The sequence below is a fragment of the Martes martes genome, assembly GCF_963455335.1.
Source record: "Martes martes genome assembly, chromosome: 15".
Lineage (NCBI taxonomy): Eukaryota > Metazoa > Chordata > Mammalia > Carnivora > Mustelidae > Martes > Martes martes.
Window position 1 is genome coordinate 30270283 of NC_137903.1, and position 14681 is coordinate 30284963.

The following is a 14681-nucleotide window of genomic DNA, read 5'->3' on the forward strand; positions in this document are numbered from 1 at the left end:
GAGATTTCCAGCTTGTTAGACTCCATAATATTCTGTTATATTTTGGTATATATCAATAGCTGAGACAACATAAATATGGGACTTTCTGTGGCCATGTTACCAACCCCACCCCCCCACCATATTGCAGTGGAAATTTACCTTAGTAGGAGAGAATGAGGCTAAAATACAGAGAAAACAAAACAGAGACAATGGACATAGAAAGCCTTCATAGATAACATGGTTATGTGTTTTCAGCCAGTGGTCCCTGAGGCCCAATCTACCTCTAATTTTCCCATTCAGTCAGTGAATACTTACTGAGTGCCTACCAAGTCAAGTGCCAAGCACTATTCTAGGTTTTGGGGGTTTAAAACACTTAAAAATGCTTGCCTTGTGGAATTTACATAGTAAATTACATAGTAAGAAGAGGCAGACAATAAACATGAAAATTAAGTACATTACGTAGTACATTACAGAATGATAAATCCTGTGAGATACAGGGAATCAAATAAGGTGAAAAAATATGGAGGCAAAGCTGGGAGAAAGGAAGTAGGCAGGTTTTGATTTAAGTAAGAGTTATAGCAGGCATTTGACCATATTTGAAAGAGGTGAGAGAGTGAGCCAAACAGGTATCTGGGAAGAATGATCCAGGGAGCCAAAACAACAAGTGCAGCAACCTCCGGCAAGAACATGCCAAGTATATGCCAGTGGCAAGGTAGCCAGTGTGGCTGAAACTGACTGAGGGAGAAATTGAAGGAGGTAAGGCAAGAGGGGCAAAAGGGGGATCGGTCCAGATTATATGGGGTAATATAGCCGTTGCAAGAGTTTTGTTTTTATCTCTGTGAAATGAGAAGCCATTGCCAGGTTTTAAGCAGCAGAGTGAAATGACCTGGGTTATACATTTGAAGGACTTACTGAGAAGGACTATAGGGAGAGAAAAATGGAAGTAGAAAACATTAAGAAGGCGTGTTTTTTTTTTTTTTTTTAACAATTCAAGAAGGAGATATTACTGGTGACTTGGACAAGGATGTGAGAAGAGATTGGATTATGGTTTTGAATACAAGGCCAGTTGGATTTCCTGAGGTATAGGATGATATTAGGAGGAAAAGAGAAAGATCAGTGATGATATGAGCAACTGGCAAGTGGCTTTGCTATCAGCTGAGATTGTGAGGGCACTAGGTGGAGCAGGAATTTAGTTTTGGACAGGTTGAGTTTAAGAACTCTGTTAGACATCTGAGTGGTTACAATAGTAAGGAATTGAATATGTGATTCTGGAGTTAAGAAAATGGATCTGTGAGAGGTATGAATTTGGCATTTAATGACATGAAAATGGAGGAGTTTGCTAAAGCAATATATGAAGGTAGAGAAAATCCAAGAACAGAGTTCTGGGGTAATCCAATATTTAGAGGTCATAGAGCTATAGAGGAATCCCACGGAGGAAAAAAATAAACTGTGCTGTGGGAGGGAAACCAGTAGAGGGTGGTGCTCTGTCAGGCAAGTGAAGAAAGTGGCTCCAGGAGGAAGGCTTGAAAAATTGTTAAATGGGTCAGCATGGAAGCCACTGATGGCCTTGATAGGAGGAGTTCCTGGAAGTAGTTTAAGTGCAATAGCTGGAGCAAATCTTGACTAGAATGCACCCGAGAAATCGTAGGAGAATGATACACAGGCACTGAGGATAAGCAATTCTTTGTTGTAGGTTTTCCTGTGAAGGGAAACAAATAAATAGGGCAGCATTTAGCTGGAAAAAAGGATTACATTTTTTAAAAAATATTTTCTTTTTTAAAAGGAGAAATTATAACACATTTGTAGATCAATAGGAATGATCTAGAAGAAAAGAAAAATTGCTGATGAATGAGTAAGGAGGAAGAATCACTGGATCAAATTCCCTTTGCCGGGGAGAGGAGAACAGAATTAAGGGGACAAACTTAGAAGGATTTTACAAGGAAATAATACCTCTATAGTAATAGGAAGAAAGGCAGAATCAGCAGAAATAGATACTGTTTTAGGTTAAATATAGGAGGTTAGAGTTTGAAAATTCTCTTTCCAGTTACTTGAGCCAATGAATTTAGTTTACACCACTTCAGATAGTTCCTAATATAACCAAAAGTCTCTTGAGAGAACAAACAAAGGAAGTTAAATAATTTCCCCAGAGTCATATAGCTAATAATATAGCACACTGCTTAATGGAATGGCACTGGAGTTAGCCAGATCTTGGAGCTTGTTTTTGATCCTAAGTCTAACCTAACTCAGGCCTATAAAGAGCTTCTTATTCATCATTATTGCATTTGTTTGTTGAGCGACAAATAGACATCATATGGGAAAAAAATAAAAATGTGACAGTATCAATGAAGAAGAGTTATTTGATGCATTGCTAAAATACAGTAGGGAGATTTCATTGGTTCAGAAATATCTAGTGAGACTTCTGTAAAGATTGTAAGGAGTGACATTAAACTGAGACTAGAATGATGGGGAGAATTTAAGAAGCAAAGGGAACAGGAAAAGGATCTGAGGCACTGAAGACAATGTTGACCTCTGTTTGTGATAGGAGAGAATGTGGAAGTGTGATGAACAGAATGAAGAACGAGAACTGGAGCAGAGACTCCAAAAAGAACTTGATACATGATGAGACTAGAACATAGATTGAGCAAGATCACTGTTCTAATACAGTATATAAATACAAGTAGATCAAGATATGAGTAGGAAGATCCTGAGCTCATCTCCTCCCATGGACACACCAAAATCTTCAATTACTAGTACAACTATGTCTGAAAATGAGCTGAAGTCTGGCAGAATAGATCTTATATAACTAAGGATTTTTTTTTTAAGCCACTTTAAAATGGGTAGGAGGGGTGGAGATGTGGAGTATTTAGGACCCACACATCTAGCATGAGTACTCAAAAGTGGGAGGAATATCACAAACATAGAGGCTCACCCTGGGGAATGAGGGGTCTGAGCCTCCACACTAAACTCCCCAGCTTGGAGGACCTGTACTGGGATGATGGCTTCCTATAATGTCTGGCTTTGAAAACCAATGTGACTTAAAACCAGGAAAGCTAGAGGGGTAGCTGAGCCTCTACTCTTAAAGGGCATGCACACAATCTCACACCCCAAGTCAGCACAGAGGGAACAGTTTGTAAAGTACCTGAGTTACATGTAAAGAAGATCCATTGACAAATTTTGGGCATGTGCTAGAGTGGCACCAATCTGTTGGAATGTTCTTCAGGAATGAAAACACTGAAAAATGCCACCATCTATCTATCTTTCCTTTTCTTTCTTTCTTTCTTTCTTTCTTTCTTTCTTTCTTTCTTTCTTTCTTTCTTTCTTTCTTTTCTTCTTTCTTTCTTTCTTTTTCCACTTCCCTTATACCTAGCTGGCCCAGTGCAGGCAGGCATCATTTCTGACACTCCATCTACTGTGCTAGTGCTATTCATTCTGCTTTGGCATTCTCTTGTGGACTCACCTTGCCCAAACCACTTGTCCTAGCCCTATACACCTCCCTAGTGGCTTCCCTCCCTGCCACACAGGCAGATATAGAGCATTCCATCCCCAAACAGCAGAATAGTTATTCTTTTCAAGAGCATATGAAATATTTTCTGAAATAGATCCCATGAGAGGCCATAAAATGAGTCTAAATAAGTTCATTAAGATTGATATCATATCAAGCACCTTTCCTAAACACAATGGTATGAAACTAGAAATTGATTACAAGGCAAAAACTAGGGGAAAAAAACCACAAATGTTTTGAGGCTAAACAACATGCTACTAAGCAACCAACAGGTCAATGAAGAAATCAAAGAGGAAATTAAACAAAGAGAGGCAAACCAAAAAACAGACTCTTAACTATAGAGAACAAAGTAATTGTTACTAGAGGGGAAGTGGGTGGGGGAATGGGTTAAATAGGCAATGGGGATTAAGTGCTGTGATGAGCACCTGGAGTTGTATGGAAGTGTTGAATCACTATGTTTTATACCTGAAACTAATATTACACTGTATGTTAACTAACTGGACTTTAAATAAAAACTTAATAAATAAATAAAAATACCTGAGACAAATGAAAATAGAAATACAGTGGTCCAAAATCTATGGGACATAGCAAAAGCAGTTCTAAGAGAAGTTTGTGGCCAAACAGATCTACTTCAGGAGACAAGAGAAATCTCAAATGATTTAACCTTACACGTAAAGGGTCTAGAAAAAGAAGAACAAGCAAAACCCAAAGTTAACAGGAGAAAGGAAATAATAATGATCACAGTGAAAATAAAAGAAATAAATACTAAAATTTTAAAAAAAAGTAGAAAAGATGAACAAAACTAAGAGCTGGTTTACCTCTTTGAAGAGGTAAACAAAATCAATAAACCTTTAGCAAGACTCATCAAGAAAAAAAGAGAGAGGGCCCAAATAAATAAAATCAGAAATAGAAGAGGAGAAGTTACAATTGATACCACAGAAATACAAAGGATTGTAAGAGATTACTACAAACAATGAAAATAAATACATACATAATTACATACATACATACATACATACAAGGAAGGGAGGAAGAAAGGAAGAAAAAAGATTACAGGCTAATGTCCCTGATGAACATAGATGCAAAAATCATTAACAAAATATAAAATATTAGCAAACCAAATTCACAATATACTACAAGGTCATGCGCTATGATCAAATAGGATCACCAGGGATACCTGGAATACCAGGGATGCAAAGATGGTTCAGTAACTCCAAATCAATTAGTGTGATATGCCACATTAATAAAATGAAAGATAAAAATCATATGATCATCTCAATAGATGTAGAAAAAGCATTTGCTAAAATTTTACATTCATTTATAATAAGAACTCTTAACAAAGTGGGTATAGAGGAGACATACCTCAAAATGATACATGCCAAATGACAAACCCACAGCTGATATTATACTCAACAGTGAAAAACTGAGCAATTCATCTAAGATCAGAAACATGACAAGGTTGTTGATTCTTGCCATTGTTATTCACCATAGTATTGGAAGGCCTAGCTGTAATAATTAGATAAGAAAAAGTAATGAAATGTACCCAAATTGGAAAAGAAGAAGTAAAATATTTGCAGGATACATGATTCTATAGATAGACAACCCTAGGAATGGCACTAAAAACTATTAGAACTAATAAATGAATTCTGTGAAGTTACAGGATACAAATTTAATATACATAAATCTGTAGAATTTCTATACACTGATATTTAATTATCACAAAAGAGAAATTGAGACAACAATCCCATTTACAATCACATCAAAAACCATAAAATAACTGGAAATATGTTTAACCAAGGAGGTAACAGACTTCTACTCTGAAAACTATGAGACAGTGATAAAAGAAATTGAAGATGACACAAATCAATGAAAAGATATACTATGTTCATGGATTGAAATAATTAATATTGTTAAGCAGTTTACAGATTCAATGTGATCCCCATCAAAATACCAATGACATTTTTTACAGAACTATAATAAATTATCATGATTTGTATAGAATCAAAAAAGACCCAGAAGAGCCAAAGTAATCTTGAGAAAGAACAAAGTTGGAAGTATCACACTCTCTGACTTCAAACTATAGCTTCAAAACTATATCAACCAAAAGAGTATGATGCTGGGACAAAAACAGACACATAGATTAATAGAACACAGTAGAGAGAAATATACGATCACTTAATCTTCAACAAAGGGCCAAGAATATTCAGTGGAAAAAAGACAGTTTCTTCAATAAATGATGTTGAAAAAACTGGACAACTAAATGCAAAAGAATGAAACTGGACCACTTTCTTGTATTATATAAAAAAACAAGTACAAAATGGATTAAAGACTTAAATGTGAGACCAGAAACCATAAAACTCCTGGAAAAAAACAGAGGCTATCAGCTTTTGGTCATCAGTACTAGTAATATTGTTTCGGATCTCCTCAGGCAAGTAAAACAAAACCAAAAATAAACAAATGAGACTATATCAAAATAAAAAGTTTTTGCTCAGTGAAGGAAACCATTAATAAAACAAAAAGGTAACCTATGGTATGGGAGAAGATATTTGCGAGTGATATAACTAATAAAGAGTTATCCAAATATATATAAAGGACTCACACAACTCAGTATTAAAAACCCAAACAATCTACTTAAACAACTGGCAGAACACCTGAACAGACTTTTCTTCAAAGAATACATACAGATGACCAATAGATGCATGAAAAGATGCTCAGTATCATTAATTATCAGGGAAATGAAAATCAAAACTGCAATGAGATATCCCCTTACACTTGTCAGAAGGGCTATTATTAAAAAGCCAAGAAATAACAAGTGTTGGCAAGAATGCAGAGGAAAGAGAATTCGAGTTCACTCTTGTTAGGAGTACGAAATTGTGAAGCCACAATGGTAAACAGTATCAAAAAATTAAAAATACTACTACCATACATTCCAGTAATCCACTCCTGGGTACTTATTTGAAGAAATGAAAACACAAATTTGAAAAGATATATGTGCCCCTATGTTTACTGTGGCATTATTTACAATAGCCAACATATGGAACAATCTAAGTATTCATTGATAAGTGAATGGATAAAGAAGATGTGGTATATATATAACGGAGTATTACTTACCTATAAAAAAAGAAAGAAATATTGCCTTTTGCACAACATGGATGGACCTAGAAGTTCTATGGTTAGCGAAATAAGTCAAACAAGAAAGACAAATACTGCATGATTTCACTTATATATGGAATCTAAGAAAATAAATGAACAAACAAAACAAAGCAGAAACTCAGATACAGAAAGCAATCTGGTTGTCACCAGAGAGAAGGAGCATGCGGGATAAACAAATAGAGAAAGGGTATTAAAAGATACAAACTTCCATAAGACTTAGGGATGCAATGTATGGCATAGGGAATATAGTTAATAATATTGAAACAATTTTGTATGATGACAGATGGTAACTAGATTTATTTTGGTCATCACTTTGTAATGTATATAAATGTTGAATCACTATATTGTACCCCTGAAACTAATATAATGCTGTATGTCAACTACACACCAGTGAAAATAAATAGTTACTGTCATAAAGCACAAATGTAGGGTGGTATGAGTGTATATTTAAGATATTGGTGATAATAAAAACATGGTGTCACTTAAAATACTTCTACATAAACAATGTCATCTAGATCTCACAGACTAAATATTTTTTAGTGTATAAAAGGTGGTATTTTTATTTATATTTTACAGATGAGGAATATCAGTCATTAGGAGACCTGCAATTTAAATGTCAGCTCTCTACTTCCAAAAAGCTTTCTTTTTCCCACTCAATTGTGGTTTGGTAAACATCTCCTAAAATGTGCAAAAAATGACAGATGATTTATAAAATAATCTTTTAGTTGCAATATAGAAAATATATGAAATAACCTGAAAATTAATGAATGGAAAAAGAAAATGTAATCATGAGTTAAGTATAAAATATATGCTTTGGTGGGCAATTTTATATGAATAATATAAATTTGATTTTATCCTTTTATTCTCTTTCCAAGATTTCTTCATTAATAGGACTTTTTAAAAAAATTGATGTGTAATTGACATTCAAAATCCTGTTAGTTTCAGGTGTACATTATAGTGACTTGATTTTTTTTTATTAACAAAAATATACATTTATTTATAGCAGATAAAACTTGATGCCAATGCAAGGAGTATTTACTTCTTTTTAAAATTTTATTTATTATGTTATATTAGTCACCATACTACTATATGGTAGATTTCATTAGTTTTTGATGTGGTGCTCCACGATTCATTGTTTTTGTATAAAACCTGTGCTCTTTGCAATATGTGCCCTCCTTAATACCTATTGCTAGGCTCACGTATCCACCTACCCTCCTCCCCTCTGAAACCCTCAGTTTGTTACCTGGAGTCCATAGTCTCTCATGGTTCATCTCCAGCTCCAATTTCCCCACCTTCATTTTTTCCTTCCTTCTCCTAATGTCCTCCATGCTATTCCTTATGTTCCACATGTAAGTGAAACTGATAATTGTCTTTCTCTGCTTATTTCACTTAGCATAATCCCCTCCGGTTGCGTCCATGTTGATGCAAAAGTTGGGTATTCATCCTTTCTGAGGGCTGAGTAATATTCCATTGTATATATGGACCTCATCTTCTTTCTCCATTCATCTGTTGAAGGGCATTTCGGCTCCTTCCATAGTTTGGCTACTATGGACACTGCTATTATGAACACTTGGGTGCATATGGCCCTTCTTTTCACTACATCTGTATCTTGGGGGTAAATCCCTAGTAGTCCAATTGCTGGATCATAAGATAGCTCTATTTTTAACTTTTTGAGGAAACTCAAACTGGTTTCCAAGGTGGCTGCACCCACTTGCGTTCCCATCAACATTGTAAGAGGGTTCCCCTTTGTCCATAGACTCTCCAACATTTGTTGTTTCTGCCTTGTCAATTTTTGCCATCCTAACAGGTGTAAGGTGGTATCTCAGTGTGGTTTTGATTTGAAATTCCCTGATGGCTAATGATGATGAACATTTTTTTCATTTGTCTTTTAGTCATTTGTATGCCTTCGGCCCATTTTTTGACTTGATTATTTGGTTTTTTGGGTGTTGAGTTTGAGAAGTTCTTTATAGATCTTGGATACCAGCCCTTTATCTGCAGTGTCAATTGCAAATACCTTCTCCCATTCCATGGGTTGCCTCTTTGTTGACAGTTTCCTTTGCTGTGTGGAAGTTATTGGAAGATAAACAGAAGGGAGAGGGAGCTGCCATAAGCTGGTGCTGGGAAGGTGATATAATACGGGAGCACAAAAGTATCCAGTACTGGGGACCTGGCACAGACTCACAGACTGGTAGTGGCAGGGAACAGACTTTAGTGCAGCCCCCAGACAGGATCCAGGGGCAGCTTGCGGTTTTAGAAGCAAAAAAGACAGAGATGTGCCCGGCCCTGGGCTCCACCTCTGGGAGTATTGTTGTGGGGCGCACAACCCGAGAGGCTGTGGTTTTTAGCAGTGCAGACAGGAAGGGAGACAGTGTGGCCTGGAGAGCTCAGTGAACAGCTGACTTGATATTTTTATACATTATGAGATGATCCCCACAATAAGACTAGTTGCCATTTGTCACCATACAAAGTTATTTTAATATTATTGACTATATTCCCTATGCTGTATACTATATCCCCATGACTCATTTATCTTCTAATGGGAAGCTTGTATCTCTTAATACTCTTAAGTAATGGTGCCCACCCTCCGATTCCCTCCCCTTTTGTAACCAACAGTATGTCTCCTGTATTGGCGAATCTGTTTCTGTTTTGTTTGGTTTGTTCATTTGTTTTGAAGGTAATTACAGTTTGAAACACACACACACACACACACACACGCACGCACATACCCTTCTGAAAATCAAAAAAATCTATGGTTTTAGAAGACAAAACAGAAATATAATTTGTATAGGTAAATGCTTTACCCTAATTTTAAAACTTCTCTGTACTAAATTATAAATATTTGAAAGATGGAACAAACTTGCTTTGTATAGTACTTTCTACTTGAATTCTTTCTTTTTTTCTTTCTTTTTTTTTTTTTTTTTTTTTTGGATAGAGAGAGAGAGTGCATGTACTAGTTGGGGGGCAGAGGGAGAAGGAGAGAGAATCCTAAGCAAGCTCCATTCCTAGAGTGGATCCTGTTGGGGGGAGGGTGGTGGGGAAGGGGTGGTGCTTGATCTCACAACCTGAAATTAAGAGTTTGACAATTACTTGACTGAGCCACCCAGGTACCCCAAAGAATTCTTTTGAGAAGGAATTCTAAGCCCAGCATTATCAATAATATTATGAGGAAGAGATAACACTGTGACTGTAGCTGTAGCCTGTTGTATGAGATCCTTCCTACATTATATGTGGCTATAGATTGATCAAATTAAATTGGGAGTATTTTCAAGTGTTCTATAATCACCTATTCTTTATTTTGTGCATTTTATTGAAGAACCTGCACTTTACAAAAAATTTTTATTTTATTTATTTATTTATTTATTTATTTTTAAAGATTTTATTTATTTATTTGACAGAGATCACAAGTAGACAGAGAGGCAGGCAGAGAGAGAGTGGGGGAAGCAGACTCCCTGCGAAGCAGAGAGCCCGATGTGGGGCTCAATCCCAGGACCCTGGGATCATGACCTGAGCCGAAGGCAGAGGCTTTAACCCACCGAGCCACCCAGGCGCCCCCCCAAAATTTTTATTTTAATTCCAGTTATTTAATGTATAGTGTCATGTGTTAGTTTCGGGTGTACAATACGGTGATTCAACAATTCTTCCTCTGATCCTCATCACAAGTACATTCCTTAATCCCCACCACCTATTTAACCCATTCCCCACCCAACTTCCCCTCTGGTAACCATCAATTTTTTCTCTATAGTTAAGAGTCCATTTCTTGTTTTGGAGACATATCTAGTAAGAAGTTGCTAGGACTGATGTCAAGGAACTTACTGCCTTTGTTCTCTTCTAGGTTTTTGATGGTTTCAGGTCTCACTTTTAGGTCTTTAATCTATTTTTAATTTATTTTTGTGTGTGGTATAAGAAAGTGGGCCAGTTCTGTTCTTTTGCATGTTGCTGTCAGTTTTCCCAACACCATTTGTTGAAGAGTCTGTCTTTTTCCCATTTGATAGCCTTTCCTGCTTTGTTGAAGATTAACTGACTGTATAGTTGTGGATTTATTTCTGGATTTTCTGTTCTGTTTCAGTGATCTATGTATCTGTTTTTATGCCAGTACCATACTGTTTTGATTACTATAGCTTTGTAATATAACTTGAAGTCCAGAATTGTGATGCCTCCAGCTTTGCTTTTTTCAAGATTGCTTTGTTTATTTGGAATCTTTTGTGGTTCCATATAAATTTGAGTTGTTTATTCTATTTCTGTGAAACATGCTGTTGGTATTTTGACAGGGATTGAATTGGCTGCGTAGATTCCTTTGGGTAGTATAGACATTTTAACAATATTTGTTCTTCCAATCCATGAGCATGGAATGTCTTCCCATTTTCTATGTGTCAGAAGACTTGCTCTTAGCAGAACTTTATGCTTGGTACTATAGGGAATGAAATGATTCTTGCCCTCATGGCAATTATAATTAATATAGATGTAACAAATCAAAATATAATAATGTAAGGCAGAATGTAAATGACAGTGAGAACAGCTACTATTCATTGAACAGCCATAATATTCTAGACTATTTCCATATTTCCATGTGTTATCTCTAATCCTATTAGCAACACTGAATAGTAGGAATTATTGTCCAAAATGAAGAAATGAAAACTTTGAGCCATTAGACAATTAACCTATGGTTATGTGACAAAAAAACAAACACAAAACCAGAAATAAATGAAGTAGAGACACACACACACACATAAATATTTATAGATATATACATAAGATATATACACATATACATATGTATACAAAGTATATATATATATATACATGCATATACACACACACACACATACACACACACACACACACACATATATATATATACACACACACACACGCATACAAAGTAGCTCTACATGGAATACTCTTGTTTATTTCTTTGTTTTTTTTTAAGATTTTTAATTTATTTATTTGACAGAGAGAGAGATCATAAGTAGACAGAGAGGCAGGCAGAGAGAAAGGGGGAAGCAGGCTCCCCATTGAGCAGAGAGCCTGATGTGGGGCTCAATCCCAGGACCCTGAGATCATGACCTGAGCCGAAGGCAGAGGTTTAAGCCACTGAACCACCCAGGTGCCCCACTTTGTTCTTTCTTTTTTTTTTTTTTTAATTTTTATTGCTTTTTATTGAAAACTACACTGAATGCTAAATGTCTAACTTTACAATAAACAAATATAGTAATGGTAACTCACACTAGGATGAAACATTTCTTATAGCCATTATTTTTCTGTTTTGGACAATTTTAAACTTTTTTGGGTCACAAACACAGGAATATCTCTATACAACAGCTCAAAATAGGCCATCTTTCAAATAAAAAGTGATGATTCACAGAAGACTATGAATATAACATGTAACTAGTTGTTACAAATCTAATAAGATTTGTTAAAATCAGTCACACACCATTAGTGTTCTCATATAAAATACCACATAAATAAGATGTTATCAAGGTCTGAAAATGTGGGTTTATGTATAAGCAAGCTGACAAGTTACCATAAAAAGTGCTTTCTGAGAATAAGGAAATGTAACATTTTTCTTGAACTCTTTTAGCTCAAGACTTTCCACTCAATAATGTAGCTGAGGATCTGAAACTGAGAAAATATATTTGAATACAAACAGCTTATGTAACTGAGTTCTTTCCTTTTCTTTTTCTTTTCTTTTCTTTTTCCTTCATTTTCCTCCCTTCCCATTCCTTCTTTCCTTCCTCCTCTTCTTTTCTTCTTCTTCTTCCTTTTTTTTTTTTTTTTTTGCATCATTGGAGGGTATTACTGAATTCACATCCAACTTGCCAGCTCAGTGTGCAATTCAGATGGGAAAGAGACTTCCATACAGGAGACTGTATGGTCTTCAATCCTATGCTGGCAGTTGCCTAACACAGGCAGACAGTTTTCTCCCCATTTTGTAGTAATTTAATTTTTCTATTAGCAAAAGAGGTCTTCAGCCACCATGCATTGAAGGGACTAGAGTCATATGATGGGGATTTCCTCTTAGTATTTTTTGTTTTGACTTTTGGAACTGCTTGAAGCAACATTTTAGAGCAAGGTATTCAGGACCTGCTGTGCCCAAAGGACTAATAGAGGAAAAAGATCCATTTATTCTTTGTGATTTGATGCACAGATAAAGAGCATAATACATCATAACAGATGGTTGTTAATAAATCACATCCTGATCTTTGAGTGCTTTTGTAACCAGAAGACAGCTTCAGCTTCCCTCGTCTGGGCTTCTAGCTCTTTTAACCCTGCGAAGTCAAAGATGCATATGTCCGGAATCAGTTAAAAAGTCACATTCCTTTTCTCAGTTCACGTACTTTTTCCTGTCTCTTGGTTGCAGGTTTATCTGAATGATTACCGTTTGTCATTCTCTGCTATTGTTCACTGAGGTGCTCTCCATTGTCTTTGTGTTTTGTAGGCTGGTTGGGAGAGGGAGCTTGGGAAGGGTGTGGCCCTGCAGGGAGGTTGTGAGTCACCAGCATGCCTCCAGGGATGATCCCTTCCCTGGCTTCAGGAAGTCCTCTGGGAGCCACACCCACAATGCCTGGCCGGATGAGCGCCTGCTGATCTATTACTGACTAGGAAGGGGCTATGAAATAGAATTCCTGGTTCACAGTGTTTTAAGATTTCAGGGATGCGACCTGTGGTTGCCCGGCAGAGGCCTGCTCACTATACCAGGCTATGTGGCATGTACAAATGAGATTCGGTACATCTTTCAAGGGACCCTGAGCAAAGCTGAAAGGCTCTGATTCATGCACTTTGAGGGCTGCCCCTTGTATTCTGCCTTCCTTGAGGGCTTGACCTAAGGCTTTCTCATCCACCAGCCCACCTCAAACCACGTTCACTAGGAATGCTCCATGTCTCATTGATGAGGTGGGGGTTGTGTTCATTGAGATTACAGTGCAAGGAGACTTAGTCGCTCTGATACAGTAAGTCCTAAGGGGACTTACTATATCTATATATATACTTATATATATATAAGGGGACTTACTATCCTAAGGGGATAGACCCTCTGCATACCCAGGGTCTACTGTACCCTGTCCTGTAAGTAGGGGTCATAAAATATGATGCTGAATCCAAAGGACTTGGCTGGAACAGAAATGCAGCAGAAGCGGATGAGGCCCAGTGCCTCTCCGTGGATGCGGACAACTTGCTAGGTGTTCATCTGCTTAACATTTTGGACCAGTGTGCCTTCCTGCAACAACTGGTACAACCATGTGTTCTGCTGGTATAGGTTAAGGATGTGACAGGTGCAGGAGTCAGCCCTCTCTTCTGCTGCCACTGAGGGATGTTGCACATGGTGATCCCAAGCTTGCCAGCAGCCTTGATGTCAACGTTCTCTTAGCTGCTGCCAATCCGCATGATCACTCTCCAGGCTTTGAACCTCCCCAGGTCCTCCCTGGTAAGGGTGATGGTATGCATCACAGAAGGCCACAGTGGCCAGGTCCCTCAGGACTGGTATCTCCATGGTCTGGTCTCTGCCACTGAGTAGAGCGACCAGAGTGGGAGGGTGTAGGGGGCTATTCATGATCTGGGGGTGAATACCTTCTCAAATTCTGTCCAATCACTGTCTCTTGATTTTGTGCTTATCCATAAGGCCATTCTTTTTTTTTTTTTTAATTTTATTTGTTTGTTTATTTATAGTGCAAGAAGTGGGGAAGGTTGGAGGGAAAGGGAGGGAATCTCCAATGGACCCCTTGCTGAACTTGGAACCCAAAGGATGGGAGGACCCAGAGATCCTGACCTGAGCTGAAACAAAAAGGCCATTTCTCAACCACCTGAGCCACTTTGGCTCCACATGGGCCGTTCTTCATGGAACTTTGCAACTCTCTGATTCAAAAGGCAAAGCGATCCTCTAAGAATTTAGGGGAATGACCAGGAGTGAGTGGCATTATGCCACTATGAACCCAATATAAAGCTGTCCATAAACTATAGTTTATACAATGGGCTATCTCTGTCTTTAAGGGAATCCAGGTTCATTGGGTCAAAACCATTTAAGGTGATGAAACTCTGGTCAGCTCTGGGCCTT

The 14681-nt window shown here is 37.3% G+C and overlaps 1 pseudogene across 1 annotated transcript; it reads right to left on the reverse strand.

The window, feature by feature from the left end:
• Window positions 1-13026: 13026 nt before the first annotated feature.
• On the reverse strand, window positions 13027-14237 carry LOC308356304 (C-terminal-binding protein 2-like; annotated as a pseudogene). The gene is made up of 2 exons: window positions 13647-14237; window positions 13027-13588 (listed from the first exon to the last, which is right to left on the reverse strand). The product of its transcript is annotated as a C-terminal-binding protein 2-like (transcript).
• Between the last annotated feature and the right edge of the window lie 444 nt (window positions 14238-14681).